Source organism: Sarcophilus harrisii, chromosome 2, assembly GCF_902635505.1.
Source record: "Sarcophilus harrisii chromosome 2, mSarHar1.11, whole genome shotgun sequence".
Lineage (NCBI taxonomy): Eukaryota > Metazoa > Chordata > Mammalia > Dasyuromorphia > Dasyuridae > Sarcophilus > Sarcophilus harrisii.
Genome location: NC_045427.1, coordinates 246790072 through 246802729, shown reverse-complemented (window position 1 = coordinate 246802729; position 12658 = coordinate 246790072). Strand labels below are relative to the sequence as shown.

The following is a 12658-nucleotide window of genomic DNA, read 5'->3' as shown; positions in this document are numbered from 1 at the left end:
AACAAACATTTGTTGAACACTTAACTACGAACCAGGCACTGTACTAAAGCTCTGAGGAGACACAGACAAAAGCTTCATTCCTTTTCTCTAATGGGGAAGATAATGCCCAAACAAACATGTTTCAGTGTAGAAAGAAGACACTAGCAATTGGAGGGAAGGGATGCAGGGAAATACAGAAAAGCCTTCTTGCAGAAGTGTTCTGAGTCAGCAGTCTTTTTGTATTTCCTACCTGAGATCAACAAGCAGGCTTACTTTGCTTTAAGAAAACCCAATATATGGACATCTAAACTTGGAAAACAGATAAACTGAGGGGGAGTTTTTGCATTTCAAGGGAAGGGAGTTCTCCTAGTTTCCTTTCACATATTAAAATAGAATTCAACTTACAAAAATTAGATTTCTTCCCCTACAACTTCTCAGGAATATACCCAGTGTAAAAGTGCAGTTCCCCCATATGGTGACTCTGCTACCCAGGAAGTTCTGACATCTTCCCTGACATGGTCAGGGAGCAGGAAGGGGGAAATGAGGTTGGCTCTGCCCTCATTAGGTTCCCTCTTAACTCAGATTCTTTTTGAGACATTTGATTTAATAGCCATTTATTAAACACTTGACAATGTGTGCTTGGTACTAAATACTAAGCCAAAAAGGAGGCAACTAAACCCTGTCCTCAAAGATCCTACCAACCCTTTCCAACCCCCACCCCAAAAAACAACAACAACAACAACAACAACAGCAACAACAAAATCCAAACAAAAATCAAGGGAAAAATTTAAATGTGGGAAAAACAGCAGTTGTATGTGAAACATGGACAAAGCAACGTGGCTTCTCACAGAAGTGGAAGATTAAATATCTTGTAAAGGGAATAATGGGGTGGAGCATATAGAAAAGGTTGTGATGTGAAACAAATCTGCATTAATTAGGAGGCCATGAAAATAGTCCAGGCAAGAGACGAGAAAGACTGAAATAGGAGGTTGGCTGTGTGGGTGGTCCAGGGATGTATCTGCACTTCATTTCAATTCAACAAGCATTTTTCAAGTAACTCCTACATTGGAGGCACTATGCTTTGCTCCAATGTCTCAAGGACTAAAAGGAACAAAGTAAAACCTCATATAGTTTCTGCAGTCCTGGGGGAAGCAGTCTGTAAAAAGATAAGTCAGTGCAAGATAATTGGAGGAGGGAAAAAATTAATAAGGATTAGACCAGTGGTTCTCAAAGTATGGTCTAGAAAATCCTGGGGATCTCTGAAACCCTTTTAGAGGGTCTACAAATTCAAAAATAGTTTTTATTTCCAATATGGTAAATATCTATAAATATAAACCAGATAAACAAAAATGCTTTGGAGAGATCCTTAATAATTTTAAATAGGATAAAGATATTGAAAATAAAAGTTTGAGAACCACTGGATTAGACTAAAACTCAATTTAGTGTCCATGAACATTTTTTAAAAAATACTTTCAACATAAATAGTTTCCTTTCCTTACATCTAAAAACATTATTATGAGAAGGGATCCATAGGTTTTAGCAGATTGCCAAAGAGGCCCATGATACCAAAAAGGTTAAGAACTTTGCTATAGGTGGATCCAATAAGACTTCCTATGGGAAGGAGCACCTGACCTAAGCTAATTGACCTAAGAATTTGTGATATATGAAAAGTTCATGAGATAGTTTCTGGGTAATTAGTCATTTTATTAATTAGGCTAGCAGATAATTAACAAAATGAGTTAGTGGCAATGCCAAAGATCCCTCATGGAATCCACTCAACTCTTGGAAGAGTGGGTGTTCTGAGAACTTATTGGTTAACAATTAACACAAAGAATGAATATTGTAATGATATGTAATGAGAGGGACTTCCGAAGTGACTGATCACTATTATTTCTAGATCATCCCCAGCTTCTGGCAGTCTAGACAAAGGATCTACCCCCACCCAAGCCTGAGTGAAACCCAATGGGCTTTTTCACTTGGGTGGGATCTGAAGAAGACTGAGGAGAAAGTTAATCCTATCTTATTATCAGCAATGTCCTTTAGATGCTGACTTGACTGTGTAGAGAATGAAGAGATAGGAGGGGAAAAAAGTGGATCTCTGGCTATTTAATAATCATTTCAGATCCTAAGAGGTTGCAGTGATGAGGGAGTATATCTTGGGCTCAGAGGACAAACCAGTACAAAGGCATGCAGCCAGGAGTTTAAATGCTGAGTTGGGGGTGGTGTGGGGATGAATAGCAAGTAGACCAGTTTGGCAGGGATGTGAGATACATGAAGTAGAGTGGTGTGAAATAAGTCTGGAAAGATAGGCTAAAAGCAGGTTGTTGAAGACTTTAAATAATGAGATGAAAAGTTCTATTTTATCCTAAAGACCATAGGGAGCCATTAAAAATTCCTGAGCAGAGGAATGACATGGTCATTTTGGTAGTTGTGTGGAGTATAGGTTGAAGACAGAAGAGACTGGAATATGGAGATCAATTAGGTTACTGCAGTGAAAAAAAGAAAAGTGCCATATGCCTAAAATAAGGTAACAGTGATATGAAGGAAGAGGAAAGGTGATAGAAGTTCAGGGAAAGTAGAATTGACAAGACATGCAACTGAGTTGGGAAACCTAGGATGGTGGTATCCTCAACAGAAACTGGGAAATTCAAAGGAATGTGCTTAAGAGGGAAGATGGTAGCTGTTCTGGATTTGTTGAGGTTGTATCTTCACAAAAGGAGACTCAGCATAAGGTATTTTGTTTTTGAAGCTGTGAACTAGAGCTTCCTACCAGCTCTTTTGACATTTTTCTCTTTCTTCTTACTCTCTTACCCTGTACCTCCCCTAGCTTCCTCATTCCGCCTGCCTAGATCTCCTGGGTCTTGGTAATCAATGAGAAGGGGAATCCTACTTTGAGATTATTGAATCTAGGTGATTGATGATAAGCTTTGCTTTTTTTGGTGAGTGTATTAGTGATCTAAAAAGTGAAAGGGAAGATTCTTGGGGTGAAAGGTGAATATATTTGTTAGGAACAAAAATAGTTTCTTCTGGAAGAGGATTTTATTCTAATGGGGGTGGGAGAGTAGGCAATGAACAGGTGATGACACATTGTCGGTCTTCAAATGATTCTGTTCATGAAATGACATGGATCTAGTTTGCAATCCATATGTATGCTCCCCAGAATTATGCAGGGCTTGAGAAAGGTCTGAATCTTAGTGGAAGTAGTCTTACATATAAGCTAGAATTATACTATTTAGTATTTTATTTTTTTCTAATCACATGTAAAAACAGTATTTTTACATTCATTTTTTAAGGTTTCAAGTTCCTCCCCTTTTCTTATTCTTTCCCTGAGAAAACAATCAGTCACGTGCAATCATGAAAAACATATTTCCATGTTAATCATGTGAAAGAAAACATAAACACACACACACACACACACATACACATACACACAAAAAAAAAAACCCAACCCAATCCAAGAAAAATAAAGACACACAAAAAAAGAATGATTCAATCTACATTCAGACTCCATTAGTTCTTTCTCTGGAAGCAAATAGTAGTTTTCATCATGAATCCTTCAGAATAGTCTTGAATCATGGTATTTCTGAGAAAAATTAATTCATTCACAATTGATCATCATACAATATTGTACTTTCTGTGTATAATGTTCTCCTGGTTCTATTTAATTCACTTTGTATCAATTCATTTAAGTCCAGGTTTTTCTGAAAGTATTCTGTTCATCATTTCGAATAGTACAATAGTACTCCACCACAATCACATATCACAACTCATTCAACCATTCCCCAATTGATAAGCATCCCTCAATTTCCAATTTTTTGCCAGCAATAAAAGAACTGCTATAAACATTTTTGTACATATAGATTCTTTTCCTTTTGGGTAAACTAAGATTATAGATAATCAGAAAAGTTCTATTTGGTCACACAGTTCTCTTAAGGAGCTCATAGGTAAATAAAATCAACATTCTTAATTACTTATGGCTGCCTAGTAATACATATATATTATAAATGTGCACATATGATATATATATATACATACAGATTCTGTACACCCATATGTACATATAATATGCCTTACACTTGTATCCTTTATATGTTTTATCTACTTTTTTATAAGCTCCCATTTGTATACAGGTTTCCCTTCCACATCACAAAGCTTCAATCTGGAAAATCAAAACTGTGATAAGAAAAGTCAAGATGTAGAAGAGATAACTGTAGTACTTTATAACAAGGAGCCATGGACAGGCAACGTTAGGGTTAAAGACACCCTTCTGATTGGCTCTCTGACACTAAGGGAAACAACTTTTCAGCAAGCTAGGCAGCTCTTTAAGACTGCAAGAAGCAGAGCAGTTGCTGTTCTATATTGGTGGAGCCATTTTCCTCACCTGAGAGTTCCTTCCCCAATGAAATATCACATCCAAATGAGAGGGATTGGACTTGTGATTTCATTAGTGCAAGAAACTCTCAGGTAAGGAAACGGCTTTTATTGCATTGTAAGGGAATACGTGCTTTGTAGGTGGAGAGAATTTTCTAGCCAAGTGAAGGAGAAGTTAAATATGTTTTTATGTATTGTTGTTGTTCAGTCATTTTTTGTTGTTGTTGTTATATCCAATTCTTTGTGATCCTGTTTAGTGTTTTCTTGCAAAGATACTGAAGTGGTTTGCATTTCCTTCTCCAAATCATTTTACAGATGAGGAAACTGAGGTAAACAAGAACTCGGGAAGATGAGTCTCTGTGCACCACCTAGCCACCTAATTGTTCATTTGTATCTATGCAGTTTCTTAGTAAAAATGGTTGACTCTGATGCAGGGGAAAGAGCTGTTAGGGTAGGGCTGGATTGTATTAAGATTGTCCTTCAGGAATAGGGTGGAAAATTGCCACAAAAAGGGATTCAGCAACCATGAGACAGGAGGCCATAAGATAGAAAGTTTGACACATACTTCTATTTACCCTTGTCAGTAAGCATTTATTAAATGTTTGCTATGTGCTAGTCACTGTGCTTAATTAAACACTGGAAAATACAAAGATAGTTGAAAAACAGTCTCTTCCTTCAAGGAGCTCACAGTTAAAGGATCAGGCAGGAGATATGAAGCTAATACAGATATTTCTAAATTAAAAAAAAAAATTACCAAGAAGTCAAATTCCTTCCATCTACTAAGATTTTAAAGGACTTAAAAATCTCCTTGTCACTCATCACTAAATCTATTTCTTTATCTGTAAATAAAAGGTTTGAAAATCTTTTCAACCCTAAATATATGATTCTATAATCTTATGAGCTATAAAATATAAAATGACACCCAAGAAGAGAACCCTATTTAGGCCAAAATCTTTGCCAGCTTGGATAATCCTGCTCAAAAGGATTTGTTCTAAAGCTCAAGATCTATTAGTGTTGTGATCAGAGAGCTTAGGAGGAGGCTCCAGTTCTTGGGGGCAGATTGGCATTTGCTTTATTCTCTAGGACAGTTATTGACTTTTCAGGAGAAATGACAGCACCTTCACCTACTCTGCATCCAGTCCCCAGTTACCATCTCCACAAGACCATGCTCCAACCACGATCTTCTGCCATATTGCTTTGTGAGCTCCGTAAGAGAACAAGCTGTCTTTTGCTTTATGTTGTATACCCAGAACTTAGCACGATATCTGGCATGTAGATATTTAATAATTGCTTCTTGACTGATTGATTTCCAATGAAGTAAATTTGTCAGTGATGGAAGTGGAAGTCCCCAGGAAAACTGACTGACTGACTTCTTAATTGTTGTTTCAAAAGAATCTAGTGTTGATGAAGGAAAGCTACTACTAGACCCAAAGGAAAAAAAAGGGGCTTTTTTAAAGCATAATGAAGAGCAGGACAGACTATTCAGAGAATGAAGAAAAGTGGTTTCTATGTGCAGCAGAATGAAAACACCAAATGAAGTACTATTTCTACGATAGCATTTTATCTATAGCAAATTAATCCCTCACACATGTATTATAGGTAGATAAGGGCAATAGGATGGTGAAAGGCCTTGAGTCAATGTCAAAGAAAAATTGGTTAAAAGAACTAGGAGAAGTTTTTCTTGGAGAAGAGAAGCTCAGGAGTGCCATGATGGCAGTCTCTATCTACACCAAGGACTGTCACTTGGAGGAGAGATTATACTAGTTTTATTTGTCCTGGGAGGCCATCACCTGGAACCATGGAAGTTGGGAAGAGAATTTGGGCTTGATATCTGAGGGAAAATGCTTCCTAACAAGTTGAGCTGTCTAAGAGTGGATTTGCCTGCTTCAAAAAGTGCTGGGTTACTGCTCTGTGAACTTCAAGGCTCCATTAATCATTTGTAGCAGGGATTGCAATAGTGTATGGGTTGAGCTAGAAATCCTCTCCAACTCTCCATTCTTTATAGTTTACAAGATGCTTCATACTTTATATTCAGGGAGTGCTACAGACATCTCAGATGAGTATTATCAATGTATTGATACTATGTATTATCAACTGAGCATATAGAGCAAGCAATCATTTGCAGCTGTGCATGCAGGGTCCTGCCATCCAGAAGCAAGGCACTTCTTTCTGAATCTCAGTTTTCTTATCTGCAAAGGGAAGGGATTGGCCTAGATGGCCTCTGAGGGTCCCTTATACTTTTAATATTTTGCATAATGAGTGAGTTTTAGGATGATTAATCCTTGCTGTGGGCAAGGTGGAGCTGAGGGATTGGGGGTGGAAGCAGGGAAACCTGGGAGGGGGCTAAGAAACTGATCTTGGTATGAGTTAATGAGGGCCTGAGGTGTGGAGAGTTTCTTGAGTAATCAGTATCTGAATGAGCCCTCCAGCAATGATGATGAAACTGAAATCATCATAGCAATGAGGGGGTTGTATTTCCCCCTAAATAACTCAGGTTGGTAAGCACCTTGGCACTGGGACCATAAAAAGTACACAGCAAATACTGAATTAAATTGCTTGAGTTTTTATTGAAATACAGGCTTTTGCAGTCTTAATAAAAAAATATTTTCTACACAAAAATAACAGGTGACAATAAATCAGTGTTAGTGTGTCTCTGCAAGGTCAAACTTCACGGACCAATTATTTTCTCTTAGATGCTCTGCTTGTTTTTCATATTAGCTGCTACTAAGTGAAAGATTTTGTCTTTATTATGTTGTCATAATTTAACGTTTCAGGTTTCTTAGAGATGTATAAATGTGGACAAATGGCAGAAGGGGACTTTCATAGTTTTTGCCATTCAATTAAAAGGTTGTTTTGGTTTTTTTTCTATATGAAAACATGTCTTAAAAATGAAGATCAGTGCATTCAGTATTTACAAAACAATTTCATCAGGATGGATATTCCTGCCACTGATATTGATTGAAACTCCTGTCTGCCTCAGCTACTTTGTTGTGGCCAAGCATTTGGTGATAAGCTTCCTTCACATTCAGAATAAACCTCAGAAGAAACAAAGAGACTTTAACTGGGCCTTTTAACAGATTGACAGAACCGGCCAAAGGTTGTCTGACACAACCAATGAGGCATTAAAGTCATTTTTATGCCAGAATGAAACATCTTGAAAAAGATATAATAACAGTTAACTATTGATTATAGTTACCAACATAATATTCAACTAGAACAAGATTTAAAGAAATGTAATACATGGTTTCATTTAGTATATTTCTTATGACCTGTTAGCTATTATCAACAACTACTTAACTGAACTCTGGTTCTTTTAGTTCCAAACAGAAAATCACCTCCCAACTCTCCCAGAACTTTTCTTAAACCCCAGGATTCTATCTTGGGCCAGCCCGTCTTTGGTTCTGGGGGAGTTTTGAATCAGAAATCCTGAGAGTAGCTTCCATTGGAGTTCTGTAGAGATTGTGAAGGTGAACAAATCTGGATTTGAGAGAATATTGGTCAATTTCCAATGTGGTGTCTTTTTTTTCATAGTTGTTTTCTAATGCTGTTCCACCTCTCCCTTGGGAGGTTGGGTGGTAAATTTGCTCTGACAGATAATAATGAATTTAATCTGTCAAATTACATCTTATGAGTCAATATATTTCATGAATGATCCCAGGAAATCTGTCACTCCGGGGAGCGGAAATATAAGCTAATGAAAATAGTTAAAAATGAAAAACTTAACAAGTATAAGGAAAATAAAATCCTTCTGCAGAAGGCTCAGTTAAAACAGAGGTAGCAAGCTTTTTAACCTTCACTACTCTTGGTAGGTTGACCTCAGCAGTATAGGTATCATAGGCAGACCTTGGAAAAGAAGAAAGTGTAATGTAAGTAAGGAAATTGATGAGATATGAAAGCCATCCCAATTGCCTCCCATAAGGAGATTAAATAGTACCTAGTCTTTAGTATGGTCTAGACAATATGCTAAGCAATGGTGATACCATGACAAAAAAGTGAAACAGTGCCTGCCCTCGTGGAGTTTACATTCCAAAGGGAGAGATTATATATATATATATATATATATATATATATATATATATAAATGGACTGTGTATATATATCCATCTGTATATAACCATTATATATGTATGCATATATGTATATGTATATATATACACACAAATGTATATATGTACACACAAAATAAATATGAAATAACTATTAAAGAGATTGGGTTCTTGTTTTCTGATCAGTTTCCTACGTCTTTAAGGAGAAAAGGGGCAAGTTAGAGGAAGTTCAGGGATTTCTGGATTGCTAATAAAGCCAGGGCAGTATTCCTGTTGGCTGTTTGTAGCTTTTCTGCTTGGGAAGATATGCTCAGGAACTGTGGTCATCTTGGGTACTGAAATCCTTATGTTTATCATGTTCATTCACAACCACAAGCCACAGACCTGGATCTCTCCATGGGAGGAATGGATTCAGTTCCTAACTGATAGAGTGTCAAGTGTCAGCTCTAAACGAGTTCTTTCCCAGTTCAGTCAGAGGCTGAGAGTTATGTCAAGTTGCCAAGTTTTGAGCCTCTGAGTCCAGGTAGGATGAAGATATCAGGTCTGGTACTGAGAAAATGGCATTTTTGTCTACAATATCTTCACCTTGGAGGAGCTATTCTTAAAACCTTCCTTGTTTTCCCTGATTATCTATAGCAACCTTGTCTTCCAGGCCCTTATCTCAACCTGGTTGGAATCAGTTTATATTTTCAGCTAGCATCAACTTGGTGGACACTGAAATCCTTATTAGATATCACTGTGAAAAGTAATACTTTGATATGTCCAGAAACTACCTTAAAGCTTTATTTCTGTAAAACTGGGGATGTAAAATAAGGTTGTTGTTAGGATCAAGGGCTAACAATTGTAAAGCATTTAGCACAATGCCTGGCACATAGTAAGTGCTATAGTAAATGTTATTTATTATGGTTATTATTATTATTATTGCCCCCTTCCCTCTCCATGCCCAGTGAACCACTTTCTGCACTATATAAACGTTAGCTATCATTGTTACATAGTGAACCTTCAGGCATCCAAATTAGGGATGAAAAGGAAGTGGTGATGTCTTAGATCCTCCACAGTCTAGAATAGGAGTTGACATCTTGTGGTGTATGTGCCCAAATATGCTACCATATGGAAGACAAGAGTCATTCATTTATTCACTCATCACACTTTTCTTAAATGTGAGCCCAGCTTGTACTGGTTGCCAAAGGAAATTGCTAATTTAAATAAGATGTGGCCCTTGCCCTCTTAGAGCTACTAAGGGGATATATATATATTGGCCCTTAATGTATCAGAATGGTACAAAAAAGAGGGGGGCTCTGTGGGGTCTACAAAGGAAGGTTTCATAGAGAAAATGGCATTTTTGAATTTTAAAGGATGGGTACAAGTTGAACAGGGAAGACATTCTAGGGATAGAGAACAAGCATAGGGAAAGTAAAGGTGTAGAGGAGGGAGGAAGAATAACAGGTATGTTGTGGACAGACAACAATCCAATCATATTATCACTATTGCCCAAGGGTTTGGCATCTAATATAATGCTTACATCCTTCTCTCTCTTGGAGCTGGCACAACCTTCCATTTACACAAATCTATAACAATGATAACATCAACTCTTTAAAAATTTATTTATTTATTTATTTATTGCAATTTATATGTATTTATTTTCTCTCTGCCTTCCATACCCCTCCCTTAAAAAAAAAAAAGAAAACTCTTAGATTAATTATGTATCATCAAGCAAAATCCATTCCCAGAACTGGCAATATATGTCTCATTCTGTATCTGTCTATTAGGAGGTGAGGAGCATTCTTTATCATGAGTCTTTTTTGGTTGCCCATTGCATTGGCCAATTTTTATAATCCATAATCAATTATAGTTGGCCAAATCTGGAAACGCACTTTTCATCATTCCATATAGCATAATTATATTCCATTATATGCATATACATCATTTGTTTTCCAGTTCTTTATCTCTTTGGAGTATAAGTCTCATAGTGGGATTGCTAGGTTAAAGAGTGTGCCCATCATAATAACTTTTTGAACATAATTCCAAATTGCTTTTCAGAATAGCTCGACTATTTCATTACTCCATTTTCAATGATGCATTTGTATACCATCCTCCCCTCCCCCCCTTCTCCCCCAAGGTCTTCCAATATTTGTCACTTTCCTTTTTTTGGGATCAACTTTGCAGTGTGATGTGAGAGGGAAACTCAACTTCTTTAATTTGAATTTCTGAAATTAATTAGATAGCCAGGCAGCAAAGCAAAGGAGGATAGGGTGGCAGGCCTGGAGTCAGGAAGATTGAGATTAAAATCCAGCCTCAGACATTTACTAGTTCCCTAGACAAATCATTTAATCCTGTATGCCTCAGCTTTCTCATCTATAAAATGATCTGGACAAAAAAATGGCAAATCACTTTTGCCAAGAAAACTCGAAAACAGGTCACAAAGAGTCAAACATGACTGAAATAACAATAAAAAATTTAGTGATTTGGATCATTTTAAAAAATATGACTCTTACCTAATTCAGTTTCAATTGATCAATGATGGACAGAAGCAGCTACACCCAAAGAAAAAACACTGGGAAATGAATGTAAACTGTTTGCATTTTTGTTTTTCTTCCCGGGTTATTTTTACCTTCTGAATCCAATTCTCCCTGTGCAACAAGAAAACTGTTTGGATCTGCACACATATATTGTATCTAGGATATACTATGACATATTCAACATATATAGGACTGCTTGCCATCTAGGGGAGGGGGTGGAGGGAGGGAGGGAAAAATCGGAACAGAAGTGAGTGCAAGGGATAATGTTGTAAAAAAATTACTCTGGCATGGGTTCTGTCAATAAAAAGTTACTATAATTAAAAAAAATATGACTCTTGATAGCTTGAATTTATTTCTCTGTTCAAATCCTTTGATCATTTATCAAATGGGGAATGGTTCTTATTCTTATAAATGTGAATTAATTCCTTATGTATCTTGGGTGTGAGATTTTTATCAAAGAAATTTGCTGTAAAGATTTTTCTCAGCTGTTTCTTTTTTACTCTTAGTTATATTGTTTTTATTTTTACCAAAATCTTATAATGTTTTTGTAATCAAAATAGCCTATTTTATTTTCCACAAACCTCTCCTTCATTTGGTCATGAAATCTTCTCCTATCTGTATAACCAAAATAGAATTTCTTCCTTATTTTCTTTAATTTGTTTATGAAGTGACTTTTGATATACAATCATGTATTCGTTTTAGAAGTCATCTTATTATATGATGTGAAGTATTTGTCTAAACCTAATTTCTGCCATTCTGTTTTTCAGTTTTCTCAACAATTTTTGCCAAATGGCAAATCTTCAACCCAGTTTCTTAGTCTCTGGTTTTTATCAAATGCTAGACTTATAGATTCATTTGACTTTTAAAAGTGAAAAATTTATTAAACGAGAAGGCTAAAGCAAGAATAATCAGAGCATAACATCTATGCACTAGAATATAAAATTAAGAATGAATAAAGTAAACGTATACATCCATAAACCTCAGTTACACTCTTACAACAATGTGTCCACACCGTGTTCGTGGAGGAGAGCAGAAACAAACTAACAAAAAAATTAGCACTGAGGCAGTAAGAGATCCATGAGCAGAGCAGAGTGCCTCAAACAATTTACTGTTCTGGACTCTAGGCCTGGATGTTGGTGGTTGCTTTTACGCAATAGTCTCTAGCAAGTATGTTTTGCTTTTGTTCTGAGATTCTCTGATTTCTTGTTTTAATAAAACTCTTTTTTTTTTGCTACTCTCAGGCTTCTGAAATTGTGTGAAGCCCTTTCAATAAAGCAGACATATGATATTGTTTCAGTGAAGCCCTAAGTTGCCCTAAGTCTAGGATCTGTCGCTTTCTACTTTTTTTCTCTTGACTAGATGTGGAAATCATGTTTTGTTTTATTTTTTTTTGGGGGGGGGGTGCAGGTTGGTATTTTAGTGACAAGCTGTTCCCTATATGCCAGAGAACTACAGAGAGTCTTAGTTCTGCTTTCTTGAGCTCTGAGTTTGCCATTTAAGCTAGTAGGGGGCAAGGTGTCAAGACCTTGGGGGCTGACTTCTATTAAGTTGAAGTTCTTCCTAACACAGGAATGTGGATGTCTCCAGACAGGTCTTCACATAGCGATTCTGCAGTTCCCTGGAGCAGTTACAAAGCTCTCTTCCAAGCAAAATAGTCCCTACCTCTGCTTTTAGAACCCATTTGTCCTCAGCTCTCATACTGTTGATGATGCTAAAGAGTGATATGGATAAGCCCAGCCAGAT

At 36.8% G+C, this 12658-nt stretch overlaps 1 protein-coding gene across 18 annotated transcripts in view; it reads left to right on the top strand.

The window, feature by feature from the left end:
- CACNA1B (calcium voltage-gated channel subunit alpha1 B) overlaps positions 1–12658 on the top strand; it is a 249141-nt gene that overhangs the window by 138083 nt on the left and 98400 nt on the right. The window lies entirely within an intron of this gene.